The following is a 17,098-nucleotide window of genomic DNA, read 5'->3' on the forward strand; positions in this document are numbered from 1 at the left end:
CTTGTAGGCTTATCTACATATTGTGTCAAGAAACCTTTCTGAATACACCTAACAAACTCCACCCCATCTAAACCTCTTTAGGGACATGCCAATCGATATTTGGGAAACTAAAATCTCCCATCACGACAACTCTGTTATTATTACACCTTTCTTGAATCTGTTTCCCTATCTGTTCCTCGATATCCCTGTTACTATTGGGCGGCCTATAAAAAACACCCAGTAAACACAAAGTACACTGCAGATGCTGTGGTCAAATCAACACGTACGAACAAGCTGGAGGAACTCAGCAGGTCGGGCAGCATCCGTGGAAACGAGCAGTCAACATTTCGGGCCAAGACCCTTCATCAGGACTGAAGGAGGAGGGGGCGGGGGGAGAGGGGAAGGAGAAGGCTGCTGCTTCTTGCACCCATGCTGAGGTCCTCAATTTCATCGACTTTGCCTCTAACTTTCACCCAGTCCTCAAATTCACTTGGTCCATCTTGGACACTTCTCTCCCCTTTCTCGATCTCTCGGTCTCCATCTCTGGAGATAGACTGTCCATTGACATCATCTATAAACCCACTGACTCTCATAACTACCTCAACTATACCTCTTCCCACCCTGCCAAATGTAAAAATTCTATTCCCTATTCCCAGTTCCTCCGTCTCTGCCGCATCTACTCCCAGGATGAGATTTTCCATTCCAGGATATCCCAAATGTCCTCTTTCTTTAAGAATTGTGGTTTCCCTTCTGCCGTCATCAATGATGCCCTCAGCCGCATCTCCTCCATTTCCCACACTTCAGCCCTCACCCCATCCTCCCGTCACCAGAACACAGACCGTGTTCCCCTTGCCCTCACCTACCACCCCACCAGCCTCCGGATCCAACATATTATCCTCTGCAACTTCCGCCGCCTTCAACAGGACCCCACCACTAAGCACATCTTTCCCTCTCTACCCCTCTCCGCTTTCCGCAGGGATCGTTCCCTCCATGAGTCCCTGGTCCACATGTCCCTCCCCACAGATCTCCCACCTGGTTATCCCTGCAAGCGTAAGTGCTACACCTGTCCCTACACCTCCTCTCTTACCACCATTCAGGCCCCCAAACAGTCCTTCCAGGTGAGGCAACACTTCACTTTGTGAGTCTGTTGGGGCCACTTATTGCATCCGGTGCTCCCGGAGCGGGCTCCTCTACATCAGTGAGACCCGACGCAGATTGGGGGACCGCTTCATCGAGCACCTCCGCTCCATCCACCACAACAGACAGGATCTCCCAGTTGCCACACACTTCAACTCGGCTTCACATTCCCATTCGGATATGTCCATACATGGCCTCCTCTACTGCCATGATGAGGCCAAACTCAGGTTGGAGGAGCAACACCTCATATACTGTCCAGCCCCTTGGTATGAACATCAAATTTTCCAACTTCCGGTAATTCCCTCCCTCTCCCTTCCCCCATCCCACTTTCACTCTGCCTCCTCTTCCAGCTGCCTATCACCTCTCATGATTCTGCCTTCTTCTACTACCCACAGTGCTTTCCCCTACATTCCTTCTTCACCTTTCCTGCCTATCCCCTCCCTGCTTCTCCTCCCTCACCCCTTGATCTTTCCTCTGATTGGTTTTTCACCAGGCACCTACCAGCCTTCTCCTTCCCACCCCTCCTCCACCTTCTTTATAGGGCCCCTGCCCCCTCCTTCTTCAGTCCTGACGAAGGGTCTCGGCCCGAAACGCTGACTGCTCATTTCAATGGATGCTCCCCGACCTGCTGAGTTCCTCCAGCTTGTTTGTATGTGTTGATAAAAACACCCAGTAAAGTTATTGACCCCTTCCTGCTCCTAACCTCCACCCACAGAGACTCCGTAGACAATCCCTCCATGGCGTCCACCTTTTCTGCAGCTGTGACACTATCTCTGATCAACAGTGCCACACCCCCACCTCTTTTGCCTCCCTCCCTGTGCTTTCTGGAACATCTAAAACCCGGAACTTGAAGTAACCATTCCTGTCCCTGAGCCATCCAAGTCTCTGTAAAGGCCACCACATCATATCTCCAAGTACTGATCCACGCTCTAAGCTCATCCACTTTGTTCACAATACTCCTTGCGTTAAAATAGACTCATCTCAAACTGTCAGTCTGAGCGCATCCCTTCTCTATCACCTGTCTCTATCACTCTTCCCTCTCGCACTGTCTACAAGCTCTCTCTATTTGTGAGCAAACCTTCTCTTCCCCAGTCTCTTCAGTTTGGTTCCCATCCCCCAACAATTCTAGTTTAAACTCTCCCCAGTAGCCTTAGCAAAACTCCCCGCCAGGGTATTGGTCCCCCTGGGATTCAAGTGCAACCCGTCCTTTTTGTACAGGTTACACCTGCCCCAAAGAGGTCCCAATGATCCAGAAATCTGAATTCCTGTCCCCTGCTCCAATCCCTCAACCGCGCATTTATCCTGCACCTCATCCTATTCCTATTCTCACTGTCGCGTGGCACAGGCAGTAATCCTGAGATTACTACCTTTGTAGTCCTGCTTCTCAACTTCCTTCCTAACTCCCTGTAGTCTTTTTCAGGACCTCTTCCCTTTTCCTACCTATGTCATTGGTACCAATATGTACCACAACCTCTGGCTGTTCTCCCTCCCACCACAAGTTATCTTGGACGCTGAGTTTCTTTCCTGTGTCCACAGAATTGCCTGTCTGAACCTCTAACTAGAGAGTCCCCTATCACTGCTGCCTTACTCTTCCCTTCACTACCCTTCTGAGCCACAGGGCCAGACTCTGTGCCAGAGGCATGGCCACAGCCCCAGGTAGGCTGTTCCCCACCCCCCCAACAGTTTGTCAAATGTATTCAGGGAAGTTTACTTAATCAGTACGTAAAAGTCTCAACATGAGAGTGTGCAATACTTGATCTCCTGTTAGGTAATGAGACAGGGCAGAGGAACACTTTGTATCCAGTGACAACAATGCCATGAGTTTCAAAGCAATTATGGAAAAGGCTTGGCTTGCTCCTTGAGTTGAGATCTAAATTGGAGAAAGGTCAATTTTGATGGTATCAGAAAGGATCTGGCAAGTGTGGATTGGAACAGGCGGTTTTGTGGCAAAGGTGTACTTGGTTTGTGGAGGTCTTCAAAAGTGAAATTTTAAGAGTGCAAAACTTTTCTAGAACTGTTAGAATAAACAGCAGAAAAACAAATTTAGAGAACCCTGATTTTCAAGAGATATTGAGGCCCTGGACAAGAAAAAAATGAGGTGCATAGCAAGTAAAGCCAGGCAGGAACAAATGAGGTACTTGAGGAGTATAAGAAATGCAAGAGAACACTTAAAAAATCAGGACTAACAGAAGGCATGAGGTTACTCTCGTAGACAAGGTGAAGGAGAATCCTAAAGGATTCTACAGATGTTGAGAACAAAAGGATTTCAAGGGACAAAATTGGTGCTCTTGAAAATCAGAATGGTAATCTGTGCAAGGAGCCAAAAGAGATGGGGGAAGATCTTAAGTGGAGTTTTAGCAACTTTACTTACCACGGAGATGGACACAGAGTCTATAGAAGTGATGCAAAGCAACAGCGAAGTCATGGTTCCTATACAGAATACAGAGGAGGTGTTTGCTGTCTTGAGGCAAATTAGGGTGGACAAATCTCAAAGGCCTGTCACTGTGTTCCCTCAGAACCTGTGGAAGGCAAGTGCCGAAATTGCAGGGGCCCTAGCAGAGATATTTAAAATCATCCTTAGTGATAGGTGTGATACCGGTGTACTAGAGGATAGCTAATTTCTGCTGTTTAAGAAAGGCTCTAAAAATAAATCAGATATATGAAGGGGCCAGATATATGAGTATCTGGATAGATATGGACTGATTAAAGAAAGTCAGCATGGTCCCAGAGCAGATTGCTGAAACTAGGCAGTTTATATGTTTTGGCATAGACTAGATGGGCATGTTTCTGTGATGTACATTTTTATGACTGTATGGCTCCATGACTCAATAATTAATAGATGGCAGTTGCTGGCATCTGGAGCAACAAACAATCTGCTGAAGGAACTCAGGAGATTTAACAGAATCTGCTAAGGAAAAGGAATTGTCAATGTTCTGGGTTGAAACCATGCTTTAGAACTGAACAGATCACCAGCATAAGCAGTTGTGAGAATGAAGCAAGCAGATGATTGGTTGAGCAGGAAGGATGATGAGATGGTGGAGCGGAGGGTCAGGGGAGAGGCGAGTGACATATGGAATGAGAATTTTAAAAAAGGCAGGTGGAACCAGGTGGGGTGATCGGAGTGAGGCATGGGTAGAGACACAAAGTTCACCAGTGCAGTAATCTCGTAATTATGGAAAGAGATAGTGGGAACCATTAGAGTACAGTTGAAGGGCAGATTGAACCAGATGGAGAAGGGATGAACTGGTGGTAATTATGTGAGTGGTAGGTGATGGAACCAGGATGAATAAAGGGAGGAAAATGATTGAGGTTGGTGCGGGGGGGGGGGGGAGGGGAGGGCAGTTTGCAGTTTGATCAAAGGAATCATTGTGTTGGGGTTGTGAGGGACAAAGATTGCCATTGGGTTGTCAACTACCCTGAGAGAATATTAAGTGTTCTTCCTCCAGCATGGACCTCACCCTGACAGTGAAGGCCAAGGATGGACAGGTCATTGTGAGACTTGGAAAGGAAATTGATGTGGCATGTAACTGGAGGCTCGGAAAGGCCACTATGGACAGAGCACAAGTGATCTATAGTTTGGATGTCTAGTCTGTGTCCTACAGGATGGTTTTCCAGTCTGTGCTTGGAGAAAGTGCAGTTAAACATTTGCCTCACCTGGACGGACTGTTTGGATTGTTGATAATGGTGAAGGGGAGATATGGTCTGGACCAAAGCATCTAAGGAGCCATAGAGGAAGAGATCCTTCTGATAGATAGACAAGTGCGAATATGTCGAACCCTGACCTCCTCATGTGCCAAGATGAGGCCACCTTCAGGGTGGAGAGCAACACCTTATATCCCTTCTGGGTACCTTCCAACCTGATGGCATAAATATTGATTCCTCCTTCTGGTGAACATATTCCCCCATCCCTTCCTCTATTCCCTACTCTGACTTTTTACTTCTTCTCACCTGCCTATTACTTCATCCTGGGTCCCCACTGTCCATCCCTTCCTCCTTCCTATTGTCCACTCTCCTCTTCTATCAGATTCTTTCTCCTTCAACCCTTGACCTTTCCCACCCACCAGGCTTCACCTGTCACTTTCCAGCTAGCCTCTTACTACTCCTCTCATATTACACTGGCACCTTCCTCCTTCCCTCTCAGTACAGAAGAAGGGTCTTGGTCCGAAACGTCGACTATTTATTCATTTCCATAGATGCCGCCTGACTCGCTGAGTTCCTCCAGCATTTTGTGTGTATTGCTTTAGAATTCCGGCATCTGCAGATTTTCCCATGTTGGACAAACAAATAAACAAAACTTGTCTCAATTAAACCCCATTTGCCCTTTCACCTTCTTAATCTCCGATTGATCCCAATCCTACTGTACCCTTTGACAATCTTCCTCACTATCCACAATTCTGACCATTTCTATGCCGTTTACATGGTGAAGATTACATAAAACATTGAAATAACAGAATAACTGAACTAAATGTTGACAAAATAAGTAAAATGGATGGATTCTGCTCAATAATCTGTTCCATGTGCACAGAATCATAAAGACACTTTAACAGAGAAAGAAGCCCATTGTGCCTCTGCTGGTTCTGCAGGTAAAAGCAATGCAACTCATCCCCTCTCCTAAAGTTCTACGAGCCTTTTCCTTTCAGATTCAGCTTCCATTATTTTAATTTTAATGACTTAATTTTGCTTTGAAAGGTTTGATGCTTTGGATGACCTTTGTTATTTTTGTGTTGACTGGTTGTGATACGATGCACATTAATTCAGTAAGAAACAAAGAATGTGAGAACATACAGTGGCATGCAAAAGTGTGGACACCCCTGGTCAAAATTTCTGTTACTGTGAATAGTTAAGTGAGAAGAAGATGAACTGATCTCCAAAAGTCATAAAGTTAAAGATGAAACATTCTTTTCAACATTTTAAACAAGATTAGTGTATTATTTTTGTTTTGTACAATTTTAGAGTGAAAAAAAGGAAAAGAGCACCATGCAAAAGTTTGGGCACCCCAAGAGATTTGAGTTCTCAGATAACTTTTACCAAAGTCTCAGACCTTAATTAGCTTTTTAGGGCTGTGGCTTGTTCACAGTCATGGTTAGGAAAATCCAGGCGATGCAGATTTCCAAGCTTTATAAATACCCTGACTCTTCAAACCTTGTCCCAACAATCAGCAGCCATGGACTCCTCTAAGCAGCTGCCTAGCACTCTGAAAATTAAAATAAACAATCGTCACAAACCAGGAGAAGGCTATAAGAAGATAGCAAAGCATTTTCAGTTAGCCATTTCCTCGGTTTGCAATGTAATTAAGAAATGGCAGTTAACAGGAATGGTGCAGCGACACCTGCACAAATATGACCTTCATGGAAGAGTCATCAGAAGAAAACCTTTCCTGCGTCCTGACCACAAAACTCAGTGTCAGAAGTTTGCAAAGGAACATCTAAATAGGCCTGATGCATTTTGGAAACAAGTGCTGTGGACCGATGAAGTTAAAATAGAACTTTTTGGCCGCAATGAGCAATGGTATATTTGGAGAAAGAATGTGCAGAAGTTCATGAAAAGAAAACCTCTCCAACTGTTAAATATGGGAGTGGAACGATCATGCTTTGGGCTTGTGTTGCAGACAGTGGCACAGGGAACATTTCGCTGGTAGAAGGAAGAATTAATTCAATTAAATACTAGCAAATTCTGGAAGCAAACATCACACCATCTGTAAAAAAGCTGAAGATGAAAAGAGGATGGCTTCTACAACAGGATAACGATCCTAAACACACCTCAAAATCCACAATGGACTACCTCAAGAGGCACAAGCTGAACGTTTTACCATGGCCCTCACAGTCCCCCAACCTAAACATCATCGAAAATCTGTGGATAGACCTCAAAAGAGCAGTGCATGCAAGACGGCCCAAGAATCTCACAGAACTAGAAGCCTTTTGCAAGGAAAAATGGGTGAAAATGCCCCAAACAAGAATTGAAAGTCTCTTAGCCGGCTACAGAACGCATTGACAAGCTGTGATACTTGCCAAAGGGGGTGTTACTAAGTACTGACCATGCAGGGTGCCCAAACTTTTGCTTTGGGCCCTTTACCTTTTTTGTTATTTTAAAACTGTAAAAGATGGGAATAAAAAGGTAATCTTGCTTAAAATAGTAAAGAAATGTGTCATCTTTAACTTCATGCCTTTTGGAAATCAGGTCATTCTTTACTCACTTAGCTATTCACAGTAACAGAAATTTTGACCAGGGGTTCCCAAACTTTTGCATGCCAGTGTACGTAAAGAAACAAATCAGCTTGGGTGGCAGAAAGTCACAGTTTAACCAGAAATGTGGCAGTGCTCAAGTGGAAAACAAATTACTTCTTGTCCTGTCAGGCAGAAATGATTCATGGTAGGCTGATGGATTGGAACTCATTTAACCATTTCCTGCAGGATTGACAAGCCCAAAGAATTAAAATAAAGGATGGAGAATAACAAGATACTTAGCCCCAGAGATATTAATTTAAATAACCATCAACCTACATAAAGCATTTCTCTTTGCTGCACCTCTTGGATTGTAAGGGCAAAAGATTACTCTCTTCCCTGACTTTAAGGCAGAACCGGTGTTGAAACATGGGCAGAGTCCCAATCCAATTCCTTCCGAGTATAGCATGATCAGCAGTCAAGGATTAAAACATTACCCCACTCAGGATTCAGAGGTGAACGTAATAACTCCAAACATCAGCAAGTGATTTTCTTTTAAGATGCATAACGTTGTAACAATATTACTGTGTCTCTGACACATGAAATGTGGTAACAGTGGACAAAAACACTAACAAGAACTGGATGATCTATTGTCTTGTCCACTTTCTAGAAAGCAAAAATCGGGATAGTGAAAAGATGTCATGCAATCCAAAGACTTCAACAAACTTCATCACTGCATCAGACTTCAGCAACCCTACAGAAATGCACAAAATATTTCTTGACAGCTTCTCCAAACCCATAACTTCTACCATTTGGCAGGGTGTGGGCAGTAGGCGCACAAGAGTATCACAACATCCCAGTCTGGACACCTGTTGTCATCCCTTCATTACTCTTTTAAAAAAAACTGTGGGGTCAATACTTAACAACACTATACACAAAAGTATTGTGGGGACAGCTTCACCACATCCTGATTCAGGGTAACAATTCTCCTAACATATTCCTAATTAACTTTCAGTCACAAAGTCATGGTAGTGATAGTCAGAGTGACACAACCTGGTGACAGGGCTTTCAGCTACTGAGTCTGCACTGATTTACAAACACGAGTCCAACACTGAACCCATTCTCACAGATCCTACTAGTCACCTGCACACTAACAGCAATTTAAAGGCCTTTAACTTGTAATGGTTTTGGGATGTGGAAAGAAACTGCAGCAACCAGAAGAAGCAGACAGAACTGGTAATCAGGACTGAACCTGAGCCTCTGAAGTTGTGAAGCAGCATTACCACTGTACTACCTCCTATGACCTACAGAAATTTTATTTAAATCCTTACGTTCATTTTACTTTGTAGCAAAGTGAAGGTAAAAGGTGTGTGCAAATGTCAATTTGAAAACTGAGGAACATTTTAAAGGATAACTTATCAAATAGTTAAAATTAGGTTTAAGTACAGGAAAAGTACAACTATAAGATGTCAAAACATTGCAGGGATCAGTAAGATTAATGCATTGAAAATGATTAAGCAAAAGTATATTGACTTTGGTGTCTTTAGTAACTGATAACTTAAGTTGCCAACTTTGGCACCCATGCCAGTATTCTTCCTTTGAGTCACAAAATCATGGATTCAAGTCTCTTCCTGAGAAGCTGTACTTTTCCTGAAAGGTGTACTAGAGACTGCCAGACTGCTGTGGTCACACTCAAAAGCCATTTGGCTTACTTAAAGGATCAGAGTAGTTCCTCCAGTGTGCAAGCCAATACCTGTCTTTCGACCAGCAGTAATGAAACGTATTGCTTCTCCTTGTTGTTTGTGCATATAAATTGGCAGTTGGCTTTCCGATTTCTGACTTCAAAAGTAATTTATTCAGTATAAGGTGCCTTGGGATTTTCTAAGATTTTGAAAGGTCCTTTAGAAATGGGTTTCCTCTGCATATAGCCTGATTGACTAACATTGCTCAGTGCCACAGTACCCGGTACTGAGGAGGCATTTTGCTAGAAAGCAGATGAGGTCAGAGATTTCTTGGTATCCATCGGGCTAATTGTGAAAGAACAAAAAAAGCAAGATCAAGCTTTGGGGGCACCTTTTGACAAGTGAAAAGTTTGGAGTATGTGGAGAGTTAGGCCAGTGAGGAAAAATCCATCTGTTTCCCCTAGATGGATGAGAATTGCCCAAGGTAGACAGTGCAACTGGGAGAGGAATTGATATGTCAAAAAAATAATGAAAATGAATGGACTGGTGGCCAAAATCTGAATATATTATCTCAACAGCTGAGAACAATCTGTCAGACTAAGTATGTCGAGGGATTTTCTAGTTCATTATTTCTAGCCAAATTCCATTTAAGTAAAAAAGCAAATTCTTCAAATAATTAGTGTAAGTGAAGAAAAGGAGATTTTTTTTATTTAGCATTCATATTTAATTCTTAACTAATGTTTATTAAACATTGAGGGAAGTTTGCTTAATGCTTGGTAATTATGAAGCTATAATGCTTGCATGAAGGGACACAATTCATTCCATGGAGCACATAGCTAAAGGGAGACTACCCTGGAGCTGGGATTTCACATTTTGTCCCTCTAACTTCACTTACATTGCTTCTGGAACTTGTCACTCTTGTTTAATGAATAACACATTTCATGCTTTATAAAAACTCAGTAAGTCATGTGAGATTGGGAATAAAGGAGACAGAAAGTATTATTTATTGCAATGCCTCTTATCCTTTATGAGCACCATCTATAACTAGGTTTCTCAATTTTGAGCCAGAAATATAATCATTTCTCACAGTCAGAACACGTGTATAAGATACAAGGTAGAATTTATCAACCAAACCTCTAGATACTCTCATAGCCCAGAATTACATTTCCTCCCACTGTGCATCTAACATATGCTTTTTGTATCTTAACTCAAAGCTAGATTCATTAATGGCATACTACAAATACTTGGGGAATGCAGATCTCCCCTTTGTGTGCAACCTAGCTCCAAGCTTGCCTTGCTGAGAAAACTTATTTCCATGAAAGGGTAAAGATCTTACTTAATGCAATTGTTTCATCATCCAGTAAAGCTCAGCATTATTAGGTGGCAATTCTTTCAGGAAGATCATAATAATTATTTTACCCATCTGTACTGGATTTTATCTAATAACCCTCTGTTTCAAACACAGCTTCCTTGTGAAACTTGGGAACTATTTTTTCAGAGGTAGAGTGTGGTAACATTGATACCTAATTAGCCTACTAACCCCACGCCTTACGAATGTGGGAGGAAACCAATGTGGTCATGGGGAGAACATACAGACTCCTTACAGACAGCAGTAGAATTGAACCTGGATCGTAGGCACTGTTACAGCATTACACCAACTACTATACTACCGTGCTGCCCCCAAACTCATTCTGTGTGCAGGTCGCTCCAGTCACACTCAGAGTATTTTCTTTTTCACATAGTGATGAATAGGGCCTCTAGAAGGGAAGGAGACAACACAAATATTATTGACGAATACTTTTCTGCTGTATTGACTGAGAACTTGCTGCTTTCGTGAACCCAGATACATAGGTGACCCTGGAGTGTTTGCAGGCTGTTTCAATCAAATTTATACCTTGCAAAATAAATATTTTTACAACTATAAAGGTCATGATAAAACTTGCAGTTTGCTTCAGCACAGGAGTACATTGCATTCTTGTGGCCTTGGGTACTCACATGCTGTGGAGCTGGAGTCACTGTGCGCTGAGCAGCAGTGTGGGCTACTTGGCAGGGGGCACCATTTACTCGGACAGTACCTTCAGGAGGGTTCTCAAAGAGTAGTGCATTAACTCCTTCACCCACAGAGAACTACCCTTCCAACTCAGAGAGAGCGGCTCAACACCAACCCTATGCAGTTAAGATGTACTGAAGGGAGGGAACCCTGTGTTTACCTCACTTCCTCCTACCTTATCAGCCTGCAGATATGAACAAGCACCTAGAACATTGGTAAGATGGATTTGCTGGTGATTCGGGCTGTAGGCACCTTCTGCTGGCTGGGAACTCAGATCACTGCTGCATTTAACTATTCTACAATAGGTAATTAAAACTGCCAAATGCATCCCTGGTACCAGTCTACCCACCACCAGAAAAAGGCCGGTAACTTCACAAAAGATCCCACCCATCCTGCTCATGGACTGTTTGCCCCACTCCCATCAGAGAGGATGCTACATAGCATTCACCTCAGGATCATCAGACCCAAAAGCAGTTACTTCCTCCAAGCCGCTGAGCTGACCAACATGTCCAGCCATTAACCCACCCCATCAATCCCACCATCACCTAGAGTCACTTTATGCACATACATCAATGTATACATTCAGCAGCCACTTAATTAGGTACACCTGTGCGTTAATGCAAATATCTAATCAGCCAATCATGTGGCAGCAACTCAATGCATAAAAGCACGCTGACATGGTCAAGAGGTTCAGTTGTTGTTCAGACCAAATACAAGAATGGTGAAGAAATATGATCCAATTGGCTTTAACTGTGGAATGATTGTTGGATTATCTGAGAAACTGCTGATCTTCTAGATTTTCATGCACAATAGTCTCTAGAATTTACAGAGAATGCTGTGAAAAACAAAAAAAATAATTCAGTGATCAGCAATTCTGTGGGCAAAAATGCATTGTTAATAAGAAAGGTCAGAGGAGAATGGGCAGACTGCTTCAAGCTGACAGGAGGGCGACAGTAACTCAGGTAACCAGGTGCTTACAACAGTGGTGTGCAGAAGAGCTTCTCTGACTGCACAACACATTGAAATAGATGGGCTATATCAGGAGAAGACTATGAACATATGCTCCGTGGCCACTTTAATAGGTACAGGAGTGTATAACAATTACTTGTACAATATATTTTATACAATTGCTTTTATATTTCTCTGAATAATGTTTTATTGCGTTCTTTCTGCTCACATGCTGCACTGGATCAGGAGTAACAATCATTTTGTTCTCCTTTATACTCGTGTACTGAAGAACGACAATAAACAATCTTCAATTTCAACTTGGGTTATAGACGGTTCTCAGGAACTGAACCCTGTTGTAACCTGCAGAGGACTCGTTCCTGGACTAGTGGTAAAATGGTTAATGGATGCAGAGAGCTCCAAAGGATGGTTTAGAGTTTGTGAAATGTGTGCAGGATAGTTTTTTGCAACAATACATAGAAGTACCGACTAGAGATGGGGCAGTGTTGGATCTCCTGTTAGGGAATGCGATAGGTCAGCTGACAGATGTATGTGTTGGGGAGCACTTCGGGTCCAGTGATCACAATAGCATTAGCTTCAATATAATTATGGAGAAGGACAGGACTGGACCTGGAGTTGAGGTTTTTGATTGGAGAAAGGCTAACTTTGAGGGGATGCGAAGGGATTTAGAGAGAGTGGATTGGGTCAAGTTGTTTTATGGGAAGGATGTAATAGAGAAATGGAGGTCATTTAAGGGTGAAATTATGAGGGTACAGAATCTTTATGTTCCTGTTAGGGTGAAAGGAGAGGTTAAAGGTTTGAGAGCACCATGGTTTTCAAGGGATATTAAAAATTTGGTTCAGAAAAAGAGGGATGTCTACAATAGATATAGGCAGCATGGAGTAAAGGAATTGCTCGAGGAATATAAAGAATGTAAAAGGAATCTTAAGAAAGAGATTAGAAAAGCTAAAAGAAGATACGAGGTTGGTTTGGCAAATAAGGTGAAAGTAAATCTGAAAGGTTTCTACAGTTATATTAAAAGCAAGAGGATAGTGAGAGATAAAATTGGCCCCTTAGAGAATCAGAGTGGTCAGCTATGTGTGGAACTGAAGGAGATGGGAGAGATTTTGAATGATTTCTTCTCTTCGGTATTCACTAAGGAGAAGGATATTGAATTGTCTAAGGTGTGGGAAACAAGTAAGGAAGTTATGGAACCTATGACAATTAAAGAGGTGGAGGTACTGGCGCTTTTAAGAAATTTAAAAGTGGATAAATCTCCGGGTCCTGACAGGATATTCCCCAGGACCTTGAGGGAAGTTTGTGTAGAAATAGCAGGAGCTCTGACGGAGATCTTTAATATGTCATTAGAAACGGGGATTGTGCCGGAGGATTGGTGTATTGCTCATGTGGTTCCATTGTTTAAAAAGGGTTCTAGAAGGAAGCCTAGCAATTCTAGACCTGTCAGTTTGACATCAGTGGTGGGTAAATTAATGGAAAGTATTCTTAGAGATAGTATTTATAATTATCTGGATAGACGGGATCTGATTAGAAGTAGCCAGCATGGATTTGTGCGTGGAAGGTTATGTTTGACAAACCTTATTGAATTTTTTGAAGAAGTTACGAGGAATGTTGACGAGGGTAAGGCAGTGGATGTAGTCTATATGGACTTCCGCAAAGCCTTTGACAAAGTTCCACATGGAAAGTTAGTTAAGAAGGTTCAGTCGTTAGGTATTAATGCTGGAGTAATAAAATGGATTCAACAGTGGCTAGATGGGAGATGCCAGAGAGTAGTGGTGGATAATTGTTTATCGGGATGGAGGCCGGTGACTAGCGGGGTGCCTCAGGGATCTGTTTTGGGCCCAATGTTGTTTGTAATATACATAAATGATCTGGATGATGGGGTGGTAAATTGGATTAGTAAGTATGCCGATGATACTAAGGTAGGAGGTGTTGTGGATAATGAGGTGGATTTTCAAAGTTTGCAGGGAGATTTATGCCGGTTAGAAGAATGGGCTGAACGTTGGCAGATGGAGTTTAATGCTGAGAAGTGTGAGGTTCTACATTTTGGCAGGAATAATCCAAATAGAACATACAGAGTAAATGGTAGGGCATTGAGGAATGCAGAGGAACAGAGAGATCTAGGAATAACTGTGCATAGTTCCCTGAAAGTGGAGTCTCATGTAGATAGGGTGGTGAAGAGGGCTTTTGGAATGCTGGCCTTTATAAATCAAAGCATTGAGTACAGAAGTTGGGATGTAATGCTAAAGTTGTACAAAGCATTGGTAAGGCCAAATTTGGAATATTGTGTGCAGTTCTGGTCATCGAATTATAGGAAAGATATCAATAAGTTAGAGAGAGTGCAGAGACGATTTACTAGGATGTTACCTGGGTTTCAGCAATTAAGTTACAGAGAAAGGTTGAACAAGTTAGGTCTCTATTCATTGGAGCGTAGAAGGTTGAGGGGGGATTTGATCGAGGTATTTAAAATTTTGAGAGGGATAGATAGAGTTGACGTGAATAGGCTGTTTCCATTGAGAGTAGGGGAGATTCAAACTAGAGGACATGATTTGAGAGTTAGGGGGCAGAAGTTTAAGGGAAACACGAGGGGGTATTTCTTTACTCAAAGAGTGATAGCTGTGTGGAAAGAGCTACCTGTAGAAGTAGTAGAGCCCAGTTCAGTTGTGTCATTTAAGGTAAAATTGGATAGGTATATGGACAGGAAAGGAGTGGAGAGTTATGGGCTGAGTGCGGGTAGGTGGGACTAGGTGAGATTAAGGGTTCGGCACGGACTAGGAGGGCCAAGATGGCCTGTTTCCGTGCTGTGATTGTTATATGGTTATATGGTTATATGGAAGGAGGACATCCGAGACATGCAGTTTCTAAAGTATCTGCAAACAATCTGCTGGAGGAATTCGGCGGGTTAAGCTGCATCTGTGAAGGGGTGAGGGGAATAGGAATTATTGATTTTTTGAATCAAAACCCAACAAAACATCTATAATTCCTCCCCTGCCCCCACAGATGCTACTTGAACCACTGAGCTCATCTAACAGATTGCTTTATATTGCTATAGACACTTGCATCAAAAATTCTTCCTGACTAGACAATTTCTGATATGGTTCCAGTTTAAAGATTATGTGATTTAATTCCAGCAGAGGACACAATTTAACTGAAGTTGTTTTCTGAATTAGTTTAGCATTTTAAGCATCTCAATCAGAACACACTCAGACTCTGAAACTCAAGGTAATACTTCATGCAAGATGTGACTGTGACTTACTCCATTAAATCAAGTGCCATTTCATTTTATTTGCTCTGGACTTTCTCAGAATTCATTATAATTTCCATATGTAGTGGTGTTAAATCTAAATCCAGGCCTTGGGGGTATGACTAAGTTCTGATACAAATGTATCTGAGCATCCAACGCTTCTGTTTCACCAAGAATATAAAGGAGGATAGTAAAAGCTTCTTTAGGTATGTGAATAGCAAAAAAATAGTTAAAACCAAAATTGGGCCATTGAAGACAGAAACGGGTGAATTTATTATGGGGAACAAGGAAATGGCAGATGAGTTGAACAGGTACTTTGGATCTGTCTTCACTAGGGAAGACACAAACAATCTCCCAGATGTAATAGTGACCAAAGGAACTAGGGTAAAGGATGAACTGAAGGAAATTTATATTAAGCAAGAAATGGTGTTGGATAGACTGTTGAGTCTAAAGGCTGATAAGTCCCCGGGACCTGATGGTCTGCATCTCAGGGTACTTAAAGAGGTGGCTCTAGAAATCGTGGACGCATTGGTAATCATTTTCCAATGTTCTATAGATTCAGGAACAGTTCCTGCTGATTAGAGGGTGGCTAATGTTGTCCCACTTTTCAAGAAAGGAGGGAGAGAGAAAACAGGGAATTATAGACCGGTTAGCCTGACGTCAGTGGTGGGAAAGATGCTGGGGTCAATTATAAAAGAGGAAATTACGACACATTTGGATAGCAGTAGAAGGATCAGTCCGAGTCAGCATGGATTTATGAAGGGAAAATCATTCTTGACTAATCTTTTGGAGTTTTTTGAGGATGTAACTATGAAAATGGACAAGGGAGAGCCAGTGGATGTAGTATACCTGGACTTCCAGAAAGCTTTTGATAAAGTCCCACATAGGAGATTAGTGGGCAAAATTAGGGCACATGGTATTGGGGACAGAGTTCTGACATGGATTGCAAGTTGGCTGGCTGACAGGAAACAGAGAGTTGTGATTAACGGGTCCCTTTCGGAATGGCAGGCTGTGACCAGTGGGGTACCGCAAGGTTCGGTGCTGGGACCGCAGCTGTTTACAATATACATTAATGATTTAGATGAAGGGATTAGAAGTAACATTAGCAAATTTGCTGATGACACAAAGCTGGGTGGCAGTGTGAAATGTCAGGAGGATGTTATGAGAATGCAGGGTGACTTGGACAGGGTGGGTGAGTGGGCAAATGTATGGCAGATACAGTTTAATGTGGATAACTGTGAGGTTATCCACTTTGGTGGCAAGAACAGGAAGGCAGATTAGTATCTAAATGGAGTCAAGTTAGGAAAAGGGGAAGTACAACAAGATCTAGGTGTTCTTGTACATCAGTCAATGAAAGCAAGCATGCAGGTACAGCAGGCAGTGAAGAAAGCTAATGGCATGCTGGCTTTTATAACAAGAGGAATTGAGTATAGGAGTAAAGAGGTCCTTCTGCAGCTGTACAGGGCCCTGGTGAGACCCCACCTGGAGTATTGTGTGCAGTTTTGGTCTCCAAATTTGAGGAAGGACATTTTTGCTATTGAGGGAGTGCAGCGTAGGTTAATTCCCGGAATGGCGGGACTGTCATATGTTGAAAGATTGGAGCGACTGGGCTTGTATACACTGGAATTTAGAAGGATAAGGGGGGATCTGATTGAAACATATAAGATTATTAAGAGATTGGACACACTGGAGGCAGGAAGCATGTTCCGCTGATGGGTGAGTCCAGAACTAGAGGCCACAGTTTCAGAATAAGGGGTAGGCCATTTAGAACAGAGATGTGGAAAAACTTTTTCACCCAGAGAATAGTGGATATGTGGAATGCTCTGCCCCACAAGGCAGTGGAGGCCAAGTCTCTGGCTGCATTCAAGAGAGAGTTAGATAG

The 17,098-nt window shown here is 42.7% G+C and overlaps 1 protein-coding gene across 2 annotated transcripts in view; it reads right to left on the reverse strand.

Moving 5' to 3' along the window:
- LOC132381635 (ephrin type-B receptor 1) overlaps nucleotides 1-17,098 on the reverse strand; it is a 653,754-nt gene that overhangs the window by 173,110 nt on the left and 463,546 nt on the right. The window lies entirely within an intron of this gene.

Source organism: Hypanus sabinus, chromosome 2 (genome assembly GCF_030144855.1).
Source record: "Hypanus sabinus isolate sHypSab1 chromosome 2, sHypSab1.hap1, whole genome shotgun sequence".
Classification (NCBI taxonomy): Eukaryota; Metazoa; Chordata; class Chondrichthyes; order Myliobatiformes; family Dasyatidae; genus Hypanus; species Hypanus sabinus.